The sequence below is a fragment of the Macaca mulatta genome, chromosome X (assembly GCF_049350105.2).
Source record: "Macaca mulatta isolate MMU2019108-1 chromosome X, T2T-MMU8v2.0, whole genome shotgun sequence".
In the NCBI taxonomy this organism is placed as follows: Eukaryota; Metazoa; Chordata; class Mammalia; order Primates; family Cercopithecidae; genus Macaca; species Macaca mulatta.
This window is the reverse complement of record NC_133426.1, coordinates 30368287-30380563: the sequence shown is the minus strand read 5'-3', so window position 1 is coordinate 30380563 and position 12277 is coordinate 30368287. Positions and strand designations below refer to the sequence as shown.

At 40.2% G+C, this 12277-nt stretch overlaps 1 pseudogene across 1 annotated transcript; it reads left to right on the top strand.

The window, feature by feature from the left end:
* The first annotated feature begins 435 nt into the window (after nucleotides 1-435).
* LOC707203 (cytochrome c oxidase subunit 7A2-like, mitochondrial pseudogene) lies at nucleotides 436-1147 on the top strand (annotated as a pseudogene). The gene has a single exon (XR_013413161.1). The product of XR_013413161.1 is annotated as a cytochrome c oxidase subunit 7A2-like, mitochondrial pseudogene (transcript).
* Nucleotides 1148-12277: the final 11130 nt, after the last annotated feature.

Below are 12277 nucleotides of genomic sequence, written 5' to 3'. Positions count from 1 at the left end.
ACTTAGATGTTTCCACCCTCCTGGGAAAGCTCTTAGCCAACAGCTGAAGAATGCACTACTGTGAAAGTCAAGCCCCTTTGTCTCCGATTGGGACAAACTCTAAGGCACCATACTTCAGAGTTACCCCACAGGATTAGGCTGTGGTTGTCCTAAAGACTGTCTCAATTGCAATCTTGCAAACCTTCTCCTACTTTCTTATCCATCTGCTCTGTTCCTGTATTTTTTATCAGTTTATTTCAAGAAAATTTCCTTCATAAATCATTTGCATGTGGATATGTGCTTCAGGTTATTCTTCCACTGAACCCTACCCTCAAATGCTTCATCCACCACTAAGACTCAGTGCCCTCAAGAAATGTAGATACTGGGCCGGGCGCGGTGGCTCACGCCTGTAATCCCAGCACTTTGGGAGGCCGAGGCGGGCGGATCGCGAGGTCAGGAGATGGAGACCATCCTGGCTAACACGGTGAAACCCCGTCTCTACTAAAAATACAAAAAATGAGCCGGGCGTGGTGGCGGGCGCCTGTAGTCCCAGCTACTCAGGAGGCTGAGGCAGGAGAATGGCGTGAACCCGGGAGGCGGAGCTTGCAGTGAGCCGAGATCTGGCCACTGCACTCCAGCCTGGGCGACAGAGCAGACTCCGTCTCAAACAAAAACAAACAAACAAACAAAAAAAGAAATGTAGATATCAGCAGGAAGCTGGACTCTGGGCATCATGTACTACAAATTTAGTGGCTTCACGCAGAAGTTGGCGGGAGCGTGGGCTTCGGAGGCCTATAGCCCGCAGGGATTAAAGCCTATGGTTTCCACAGAAGCACCACCTATCATATTTGCCACACCAACTAAACTGACCTCCGATTCCACAGTGTATGATTATGCTGGGAAAAACAGAGTTCCAGAGCTTCAGAAGTTTTTCCAGAAAACTGATGGTGTGCCCGTCTACCTGAAACGAGGCCTGCCTGACCAAATGCTTTACCGGACCACCATGGCGCTGACTGTGGGAGGGACCATCTACTGCCTGATCGCCCTCTACATGGCTTCATAGCCTAAAAACAAATGAGTTAGGCTGCAGAGGACTGGTTTGTTTTGTGGCATAAACCCTTTGAATTTCCTTTTTCATTGTTAAATTAAAAAAAATTTTTTTTTACTTCGATGGCTTAATATTTTTGCAAGAAAAATAGGAAGATATGAAGATGATGTTTTGGTTTGTTTATGAAATTCATATGGCTTGTCAGAGCTCATTTGACCGTTAAAGCCATTGTTTAAAGAAATGGCGCTTTGCTCTGTGTTTGTGCTCCTGATTTCCCTGGAGGTTCTGGATGAAGGCTGCACACAGGCTTGTCAACGTCAGTCTGTGCTGAGGACCTCAGGGACTTGAGGTTGCATTTTTGAGCATGGGGTGCAGAAGACTTCCTGGATTTGGATGTGGCTGTGGAAAGAACACAGAAGCCAAGGTCATGTGCATGAAATGAGGGGTTTGAGTTAGTCACCTCGGGGATTTTTTCCATTTTGCAGTAAAATGTTAAATTAATGTAGCCTGCCTCTATTCGTTGGGCAGTTAATTTCAAAGGGTTATTTGCCTCGTCTCCTATCTTCAGTGAAATCTTATGTGTAATTGTGTGTATTTACTCCACCATGGGAACAGAGAACACCTGTTTAGTGTTGCACTTTAGACCGGTGTCTGTTTTGTTAATGCAGCTGTGCCACAAATTGTCCTTTATCTTTTAAAAATGTTATAGCTTTAAATTATGATTTATTTTGACTGTGGAATAAATACATGAATAAAAAAATGTAGATATGTACTACTCAAATACATACAAGAGTGAAAGTAGAAAGCCACTCACTTCATTAGTAGAAAGCTCATGAGATTGTAGGAAGAGTAGGAGAAGTGAATGTGGGGTAGCATATTCTTGTGTCCTGATCTCCCTTCTCTAGCCTTGGGGTTTGGAATAGGAAACTACAACACATACTGCAGATTAGGTCACTTCACATCCATTGTAACCACTTTCTAGCTTACTTTTCTGGATAAAAGTAGTTGGAAATTTAAAAACTATGCATCTCAGATTTCCTTGCCTTTAGAGTTCTGCATGTGACCCAATTTCTTAGCATCAGTGTTCAACTTGGAGGCAGCAACAGGAGTTGGTGGTTGCATGTGGGAAGAGGGGATCATCTGGAAAGTTCAGGGGTTGAGGCATTTGATCTTCAGCTGTGGTGGAGTTTTTGGCATCCAGTGTCAAAGGATCTGAGTGTTGGATTTGTGATATAATTGGATTTGCGATATAATTTGTGTTTTCCCAGACTTGTGTTTTCGCAGGATTTGCGATATAATTGTGTGTTTTCCCAGACTGTATTTTCTCTCAATGCTTTGATCCTGGGACTACAGTATATAGGTCCATTCTTTGGTCCTCTCAGAGTATCTGCCTAGCATATTTTGATATGCATTTTATGCCTAGATTAGCAGATCCTGTTGTCTGCAACTAAGAATCCTGGCAGGTGGACAGGATGTATATAGGAGAGGTTGAAGATAAACCTGAGGGGGGTTCATTTCCCCACTTATCCCAGAAACAAGGGACAATGGAGTGGTTAGACAGAGAAAACTAGAGTTAGTATTCCAAAGCTGCCCTTGGGTCTTAAATGGCATTATTTCCATATGCCCCCAACAGGTTACCTAGTCTAATTGAGTAGTATACCAGAGTGGGTTGCTATGGCACTTGGTAATTTTATTTATTTATTTTTTGAGACAGAGTCTCACTATGTTGCCCAGGTTGGAGTGTAGTGGTGCGATCTCGGCTCACTGCAACATCTGCCTCCTGGGTTCAAGTGATTCTCCTGCCTCAGCCTCCTGAGTAGCTGCAATTACAGGCACGTGCCACCACGCCCAGCTTATTTTTTGTATTTTTAGTCGAGATGGGGTTTCACCATGTTGTCCAGGGTGGTCTTGAATTCCTGACCTCAGGTGATCTGCCCGCCTCAGCCTCCCAAAGTGCTGGGATTACAGGTGTGAGCCACCATGCCTGGCCTTCTTGGTAACTCACTGGCAATCACAGCATGTTGTAGTTTATAAAAATGGCCACAAATTATTACTTTCCATCTACCCATGCCCTTTAATAGTGTGCTCCTACACTTGCTTTAGCCAATGGGACATTAGAAAATATTATATAAACTTGAAAAGTGACTTGAAAAGCAATTGCGCAGTAGAGTTTTCCCCTCTGTCTGCTTTTGGAATAGCTGCTTTTTTTCAGTGGTGACATGAAAACCTTCATCTAGCCTGCCAGATAACCAAAGGTAGATGGGCTAGTAACTCCCGTTGTACCTGTCAACCACCAGACATTTGAATGGTGAGGCCAATCGGTTATGCACTGACCTGCCAACTAACCATGAATGCATGAACAACCCAACTGAAATCACTTGAGCCTTGTCCAGACAATGAAGTGCCCAGCAGAATCATGAGCTAGATAGTTATTTTAAACCACTAAATTTAAAAATATTTTATCATGCTACTAAAGCCAACTGACGCATACTGAGACGTCTTGAGGGATTTCATAGGCACCCCTGAGAACTAAGATAGAGCCAAGTTGTCCGGAAGAACAGTCCACAAGTTTCATCAGCCAAAATCTTCAGCAGCAGGGGCCAACAGAGCACCTAAGGATGGGGCCGGATCAATACCATGGTATGGACAACATTTTCTTCCCACAATGCCATGAGGTAGAGTAAACCCTGTGAACTTCTTAGAAATAACAGTAGATGCAAGGAAAATCTGAAATCTGGGCCCATTCCAATAAAACTCAGTTTAAATTATTTAAATTAAGACTTAATGGAGTTATCGGGTTGGGCTAAACCTTAATTTTTATTCTACCCATAGAGTGAAAAATATACCAGTTATACAAAATGAAAGAGTTAGTGTAAGCGACATTGCATAGTCAAGATCATTTTTTGCATAATTTATTAAGTTCAGTGTAATTTATGATCATGAAAATTAATGTATCATTAAATATTAATTAAAAGAAGATAAAAAAGAAAGTTTAATCTGTGATACAGCATTAGATAAATTATTTTGCAGTGTTGGGAACAGGCCCCCAAATTTGGCCATAAACTGGCCCCAAAACTGGCCACAAACAAAATCTCTGCAGCACTGTGACATGTTCATGATGGCCATGATGCCCACGCTGAAGGTTGTGGATTTACCGGAATGAGGGCAAGGAACACCTGGCCTACTCAGGGTGGAAAACCACTTAAAGGCCTTCCTAAACCACAAACAATAGCATGAGTGATCTGCACCTTAAGGACATGTTCCTGCTGCAGATAACTAGCCAGAGCCCATCCCTTTATTTTGGCCCATCCCTTTATTTCCTGTGAGGAATACTTTTAGTTAATCTACAATCTATAGAAACAATGCTTATCACCGGCTTGCTGTCAATAAATATGTGGGTCAAACTCTGTTCGGGGCTCTCAGCTCTGAAGGCTGTGAGTCCCCTGATTTTCCACTCCACATTCCATATTTCTGTGTGTGTGTCTTTAATTCCGCTAGAACCGCTGGGTTAGGGTCTCCACGACCGACCGAGCTGGTCTTGGCATTGCAGAACTATATAAAATGCCACTTGTGAAGATTATGTAATAGTGTAGAAAAATACTTCTTCTTTTTTTTTTTTTTTTTTTGAGACAGAGTTTTGCTCTTTTTGCCCAGGCTAGAGTGCAATGGCGTGATCTCGGCTCACCGCAACCTCCGCCTCCCGGGTTCAAGCGATTCTCCTGCCTCAACCTCCCGAGTAGCTGGGATTACAGGCATGTGCCACTACCCCGGCTAATTTTGTATTTTTAGTAGAGACGGGGTTTCTCCATGTTGGTCAGGGTGGTCTTGAACTCCCGACCTCAGGTGATCCACCTGCCTTGGCCTCCCAAAGTGCTGGGATTACAAGCGTGAGCCACCGCACCCGGTGAAAAATACTTTTGTTTTAATATTGAGAGAAAAATCATGAAACAATATTGTATGTAGTATTACTTACTGTTACATTTTTAATAAACAAATGACTCTTGCATCAAAAGTAAGCTAGAAGAAAGGACATGTAATACTCAAAGAGATTATATTGAGATAATGGGATTAGATGTGATTTTTTTTGTCTTTCTGTATTTTCCATATTATTTTAATGATAATGTACTGTTTATAATATTGATTTTAAAAAATTTGGACTGTGGTATAGAATGTTTAAAAGTGTCTTCTAGGTCCAAGAGTCAATGATTCTAAAAACTCAAAGCTGTTCATTGAAAAATGGTTTAATAATATATGATGCTTGTGCAATAATTTTATTTATTTTTGTTATAGCCAGTGTTTAATAAACATGAGTGGCTCACTTGCAGTCAAATGAAAATTAATTGTTGGCTGGAAGAATATACATAATTACCATTACTCTTCCATTTCTAAGTAATAAATAATAATGGTTAGTTCCTGTTTGACATGCTGGGATATAAGTGACGAATGAAAAACTTCAAGACAAAAATGGGATCATAGCAAAGTTTATGTCTCCCACTTGTTAAACATATGTAGACCCACCACGGGAATATCCATGTCTAGAGGAAAAAGTGTCTTCTAGGAACCCAAGCAATAGAAGGAAAACTTTAGATTTCCACGAACCAAAGATTTATGTCTAACTAAATTTTTTGGTAGACTTTGTGTTTTTTGCTGCAAGGTAATTCTGGAAAATACTGTGATACGACAGACAGGACTTATTTGTTTTTCTTTTTTAGAATTATAACATTTTTTCTTGTTAGCTATAAAACTTAGGAAAACTCTCAAGGGAAATGTAGTAATAGAAGAAGCCAGTTTTTGTCCTTGGGTCATCAAGGATAGAAGATTGGGAAACCTATATTCTCTTAGGTATAAATACCTAGAAACTTCAGTGTGGCAATACAGAAAAGTTCGTAGAATGAGAGCTTATTTTTTGTGTGTATATTTGTGTAGTGTGTGTGTAAAAGAACAAGATTGCTTATTTTCAAATTCAATGCTGCTCAAGTCATGGTCCACATACCACTGCTGGGCTGCAAATTATTCTTAGTTCAAAATAGTTATAAATAGTTCATGCATAAGCACTTGGCGTAGGTTTGCTTAGGCACTCCTGGGTCTCAGGCCTTTAGACTTGGACTGGAGCTAACTGCTAGCTTTTTGGGTCTCCAGGTTGCAGATGGCAGATTGTGGGACTTCTCAGCCTCCATAACTGTATAATCCTTTTTTTTTTTTTTTTTTTTTTTTTTTACGGGATTTCGCTCTTGTTGCCCAAGCTGGAGTGCAATGGCATGATCTTGGCTCACTGCAACCTCTCCCTCCTGGGTTCAAGTGATTCTCCCACCTCAGTCTCCTGAGTAGCTGAGATTACAAGTGTGCGTCACCATGCCCGGCTAATTTTTTGTGTTTTTAGTAGAAACGGGGTTTCACCGTATTAGCCAGGCTGGTCTCGAACTCCTGACCTCAGGTGATCCGCCTGCCTTGGCCTCCCAACGTGCTAGAATTACAGGCGTGAGCCACCACACCCTGCCAACTCTATGATCCTTATAATCACTCTATCTCTCATGTGTGTGCATGTGTGTGTGCGTGTTGTTCTGTTTTACTCAAGAACCATAATTAAAACTCCTACCTCACTGGACATCTCAAATGACAATAAATCCACATGTTTGGTGGTCCATGCTTTTTTTCAGATTAGATTTGATTATTATAATACAATTATTACTTCAGTTGAGTGAAAAATCTAACCTTTCCATGACATCTAGCCATTGTAGATGTTTACAAATAAATTATTTTTGAGAGGGATGAATATGTTCATTTTCTTGATTGTAGTCATGTTTTTGTTGTTGTTGTTTTGAGACAGAGTCTCGCTCTGTCACCCAGGCTGAGGTGCAGTGGTGTAATCACAGCTCACTGAAACCTCAACCTCCCAGACTCAGGTGATTCCCCTGCCTTAGCCTCCTGAGTAGCTGGGGCCACAGGCACGCATCACAATGCCTGTCTAATTTTTATATATTTTGTAGAGATGAGGTTTTGCCCTGTTGCCCAGGCTGGTCTCAAACTCTTGGGCTCCAGCAATCTGCCCGATTTGGCCTGGGATTGCAGGTGTGAGCCACCACACCTAGGTAATGTGTTTAAAACTTACCAAATTATTGCCAAGTGTTTTGCTGTCACAAAAGAAGGTTGGATGTAACAACGTGAATGAATCTCAAGAGCATCATGCTTAATAAATGAAGCCAGACTTAAAAAAAAAAACAAAAAACAAACTTATCACATTATACAGTTAAAACACGCACAATTTATAAAATGTCGATTATCCAAAAGACTAATATCAAGAATATACGGGGAATTCAAACAACTCAACAGTAAAAAGCAATATTATTATTTTAAAATGGGCAAAGGATATGAATGGAGATTTTTCAGTAAAAGGCAAACAAATGGTGAACAAGTATGAAAAAATGCTCAATAGGGCCGGGCGCGGTGGCTCAAGCCTGTAATCCCAGCACTTTGGGAGGCCGAGACGGGCGGATCACGAGGTCAGGAGATCGAGACCATCCTGGCTAACACGGTGAAACCCCGTTTCTACTAAAAAAATACAAAAAACTAGCCGGGCGAGGTGGCGGGCGCCTGTAGTCCCAGCTACTCGGGAGGCTGAGGCAGGAGAATGGCGTGAACCCGGGAGGCAGAGCTTGCAGTGAGCCGAGATCTGGCCACTACACTCCAGCCTGGGTGACAGAGCAAGACTCCGTCTCAAAAAAAAAAAAAAAAAAAAAAGAAAGAAAAAAGAAAAAATGCTCAATATCACTAATTACCAGGGAAATTTAAATTAAAACCACAATTAGGTGTCATCTTATGTCAGTTAGAATAGCTATTATCAAAAAGACAGAAAATAACAAATGCTGGTGAGAATGCAGAGAAAATGGCTGTAAATTAGTAAAGACATTAAGGAAAACTGTGGATATTTCTCAAAAAACTAAAAATAGAATTGCCATATGATCCAGCAATCCCACTACTAGGTATTTATCCAAAGAAAAGGAAATCAGCAACAGATAGCTACAGCTTCATGTTTATTAAAATACTATTTACAATAGCCAATATATGTAATCAACCTAAATGTCCAACGACAGATAAATGAAGAAAATGTGTCTCATATATACAATAGAATACTCTTCAGCCATAAAACAAATGAAATCCTGTCATTTGTGGCAACATGGATGAGCTTGGAGGACACTATGTTAAGTGAAATAAGCCAGGCACAGAAAGATAAAAATGCATGTTCTCACTCATATGTGGGAGCTAGGAAAAGTTAAGCTCATAGAAGTAGACAGTAAATTGTGGTTATTAGAGACTGGGAAGGGTGGGAAGGAGGATAGGGAGAGGTTGGTTAATGGATGCAAAATTACAGCTAGATAGGAGGAATAGGTTCCAGCACTATATAGCACTGTAGGGTGAACATAGTTAACAATAATTTATCGTACATTTTCAGAGACCTAGAAGAGGGGATTTTGAATGTTCCCAGCACAAAGAAATGGTAAATATTTGAGGTGATGGATGTGCTAATTACCTTGATTTGGTCATTGCCCATTGTACACAGGTATCACAGGTTCACTCTGTATCCCATACGTATGTACAATTTTTGTATATCAACTAAAAGGAGAAAGAAAAATGCCAATTATACTTTAATAAAACTGATTTTGCAAAGGAAATATGGAAGAACCTAGGAAGTATAAAAAGAAGTGTTCCCTCACACCTGTAATCCCAGTACTTTGTGAGGCTGGGGCAGGTGGATCACCTGAGGTCAGCAGTTTGAGATCAGCCTGGCCAATATGGTGAAACCCCATCTCTACCAAAAATACAAAAAAATTAGCTGGACCTGGTGGCAGGCGCCTGTAGTCCCAGCTACTTGGGAGGCTGAGGTAGGAGGATTGCGTCAACCTGGGAGGCAGAGGTTGCAGTGAGCCAAGATTGCACCACTGCACTCCAGCCTGGGCAACAGAGCAAGAAAAAAAAAACAAAAATAGAAGTGTTCCTTTATATTATCCTAAACTCACATAACTATTGGTATACTGAAAAACCATCCAGTCCACATCTTCAGGCAATACCAGACTGAAAACAACTCATGAAATTGTCAAGTCATTTCTGAAAACTCTTCGAAACAACTTCTAATATCTTTCAACCTTTAAAAAAATTTTTAAAAGATACAAAATTATAGCTATATGAGGAATACGTTTCAGTGTTCTATACTACTGTAGGATGGCTATAGTTAACAATAATATATTATATAGGTTCAAATAGCTAGAAGGAGGGTATTAAATGTTCCCAACAGAAATAAATGATAAATGTTTGAGATGATCGATGTACTAATTACTCTGATCTGGTCACTATACATTATATGTATTGAAATATCACTATGTTCCCCATAAATATGTATAATGATTACGTATCAATTAAAAAATAAAGTATAAAAAGTGAAATAATTTTTTGTAATATGTAACTACTAAAAACTTCTACTCTAATTTAAACCAATTGCCTCTTGTCTGTATTAAGCAAGTGTGAAAAACAGTTGTTCTTTCTTATTGGGGTTTCCTTATTCTCCTACATATTAACTGGCATTTAGATAACTAAATTCTTTAAATCTTCCTAAATAAATAAAAGAATCATCTCTCAACACGTGTATAAATTAATTTACAATATTTTATCCATCTACAGTATATCTTATATATGTTATATACTAAAATATTTAAATATCTTGATTCCATATGTGGAAAATTGAAGGTTAGAGAAGTCTAATGGTTTTACCCATGTTGCACTGACAGTCCATGTACAGGATTGGGAACAAGTTGAGGCCTGGGATAGCGTCATATTCATTTTTAATTGCATTGTGATCAGCCTGGCATGTAAGATGACTCAATTAGTGTTTGAAAAATAATAGTGTGAATGTCTTTCTCTGTTTCCTCCTGAAAATATTTAAAAAGCAAGAAGGGGAGAAAATATTGAACAAACCCCATTTTGAATGAAACCAGGAGACAAATAATCTTCATATTCCAAAATACATTATATCAATATATTTTTGTATATGCATTATATTTATATGCATTTATGTGAGCCTATCACATGAAGCTGAGACTGAGTATAAGCTGTACAGGAGGTAGTGAACAGAATAAGTCATTGAGAATGATGAGAAGAGCCAATAGAGGAAGATCTCAGAAAATTCCAGAAAAAATATACTGAAAGAAGGTGAAGGACTTACTTGGATGTGCTAAAGTGATACTCACTGTTTGTAACCATAGATGCAGGAAATGCATCAATTGGCTTGGTTGGTAGCAGAAGCTCAAAAGGCCCAATGTGGGTCAGAGAAGTAAAGGAGCTGGGGCTGCACAACGGATCACAAAGGTGAATCATAGTTGTAGGAAGTAATTTGTCCTTATGGTAGTAGCAGAGATTTAGCCTTTGATTTGTGATGTTGCCCTTGCCCATTATCCAGCCTTACTTCTGTGCCATAGGAATGTACTAGAAATAGCTGACCTCAGGAGAATATAATCTATTTAATTATGAGTGATAGAAAAAACAGGAACAAAGATACTATTAAAAAAAAAAATTGTGGCTGGGCACAGTGGCTCACGCCTGTAATCCCAGTACTTTGGGAGGCTGAGGCGGCCGGATCACCTGAAGTCAGGAGCTTAAGACCAGCCTGGTCAACATGGTGAAACCCCGTCTCTACTAAAAACACAAAAATTAGCTGGGTGTGGTGGCGGGCGCCTATAGTTCCAGCTGCTCAGGAGGCTGAGGCAGGAGAATTGCTTGAAGCCGGGAGGTGGAGGTTGCAGTGAGCCGAGATTGCACCACTGCACTCCAGCCTGGGGAACAAGAGCGAGACTCTGTCTCAAAAAAAAAAAAAAAAAAAAAAAAAAAAAAAAAAAAAAATGTATGATAGAGGAGTAAAACTTACTGACACATAAAGAGCATTCTCCAGAAAAATGTTGCCTCAGAACTGATGAAAAGTGTGAGTAACAGATGCGTCATCCCCTTTGTACTCAGAGTTTCTAGACAAGCTGACGACTTTTTGCTGCATGCCTCTTTGACTTCATGACAGCTTTCTCTGACTGATTTTCTGACATGCAGAGCAAGCTGAAAGTGCCAGAGAGCTTACAGCCCCAGGAACATTGCTCAACCAATTACAGACAGGAATTGCTTCACCCTGGGAAATGTGAGGGAGGGACAGTGCTGAGATGAATTCTGCATCCCTGTTACTCAGCATTGTCTGGGATGGTTTTATGAGAAATGCAGAATCTCAGACCTTATCTCAGACCTGCTGAATGAGAACCTGTGTTTTCTAAAAATCCCCAGATGATTTGTATACGTATTAAAGTTTTATAATCCCTGTTTCACAAAGTCTCCTAGAGGAACTCAGAAGGGTTGGGATCCACTTGTTATAGCAGTGATTGGCTCATTCATGCACTCTGCATTGACTGTCATCCCTTCCTGGTCTCAATTTATCAAACTCACCCCAATGTTTCTTGGGGTTATCTCCAAAATTACAACTTGCCCTCACACCTTTGTTTTCTTCAGAGGGAATCCAACTTCTGATGATGGCCAAATGTTTGGTGACCACATATGGTGACCTACGATGGTGACAATTTTTTTTAAATAATGAAAGCAATTGCCTCTCTGAAGAAAAGTTACAAATACAGAATATAAGAATTCAGGGAAAAAATGGGCAGACATCAGGAAGATAAAGAAGTGAGCTGACAGAACATGATAGAATATTAGGAAAAAGGTCGGGCGCGGTGGCTCACGCCTGTAATCCCAGCACTTTGGGAGGCTGAGGCAGATGGATCACGAGGTCAAGAGACATAGACCATCCTGGTGGTTTCACATGGTGAAACCCCGTCTTTACTAAAAATACAAAAATTAGCTGGGTATGGTGGCGTGCGCCTGTAGTCCCAGCTACTCAGGAGGCTGAGGCAGGAGAAGCGCTTGAACCCGGGAGGTGGAGGTTGCAGTGAGCTGAGATCGCGCCACCGCACTCCAGGCTGAATGACAGAGTGAGATTCTGTCTCAAAAAAAAAAAAAAAAAAAAAAAGAATATTAGGAAAAAAATGGCAGAATCATAGAAATAAAGGCGGAATTGGAAGGAAAGCAAGAGATCATAGACATTGTTATATACATTATAGCCAACAAGAAGTAGGGAAATAGAAGATAGAAGTAAAAATAATGAACCTAATGATACAGAAGTATCAAAATAGTTAAAAGAGATTAGAGAGAAAAAAATAGTTATAAAGACAG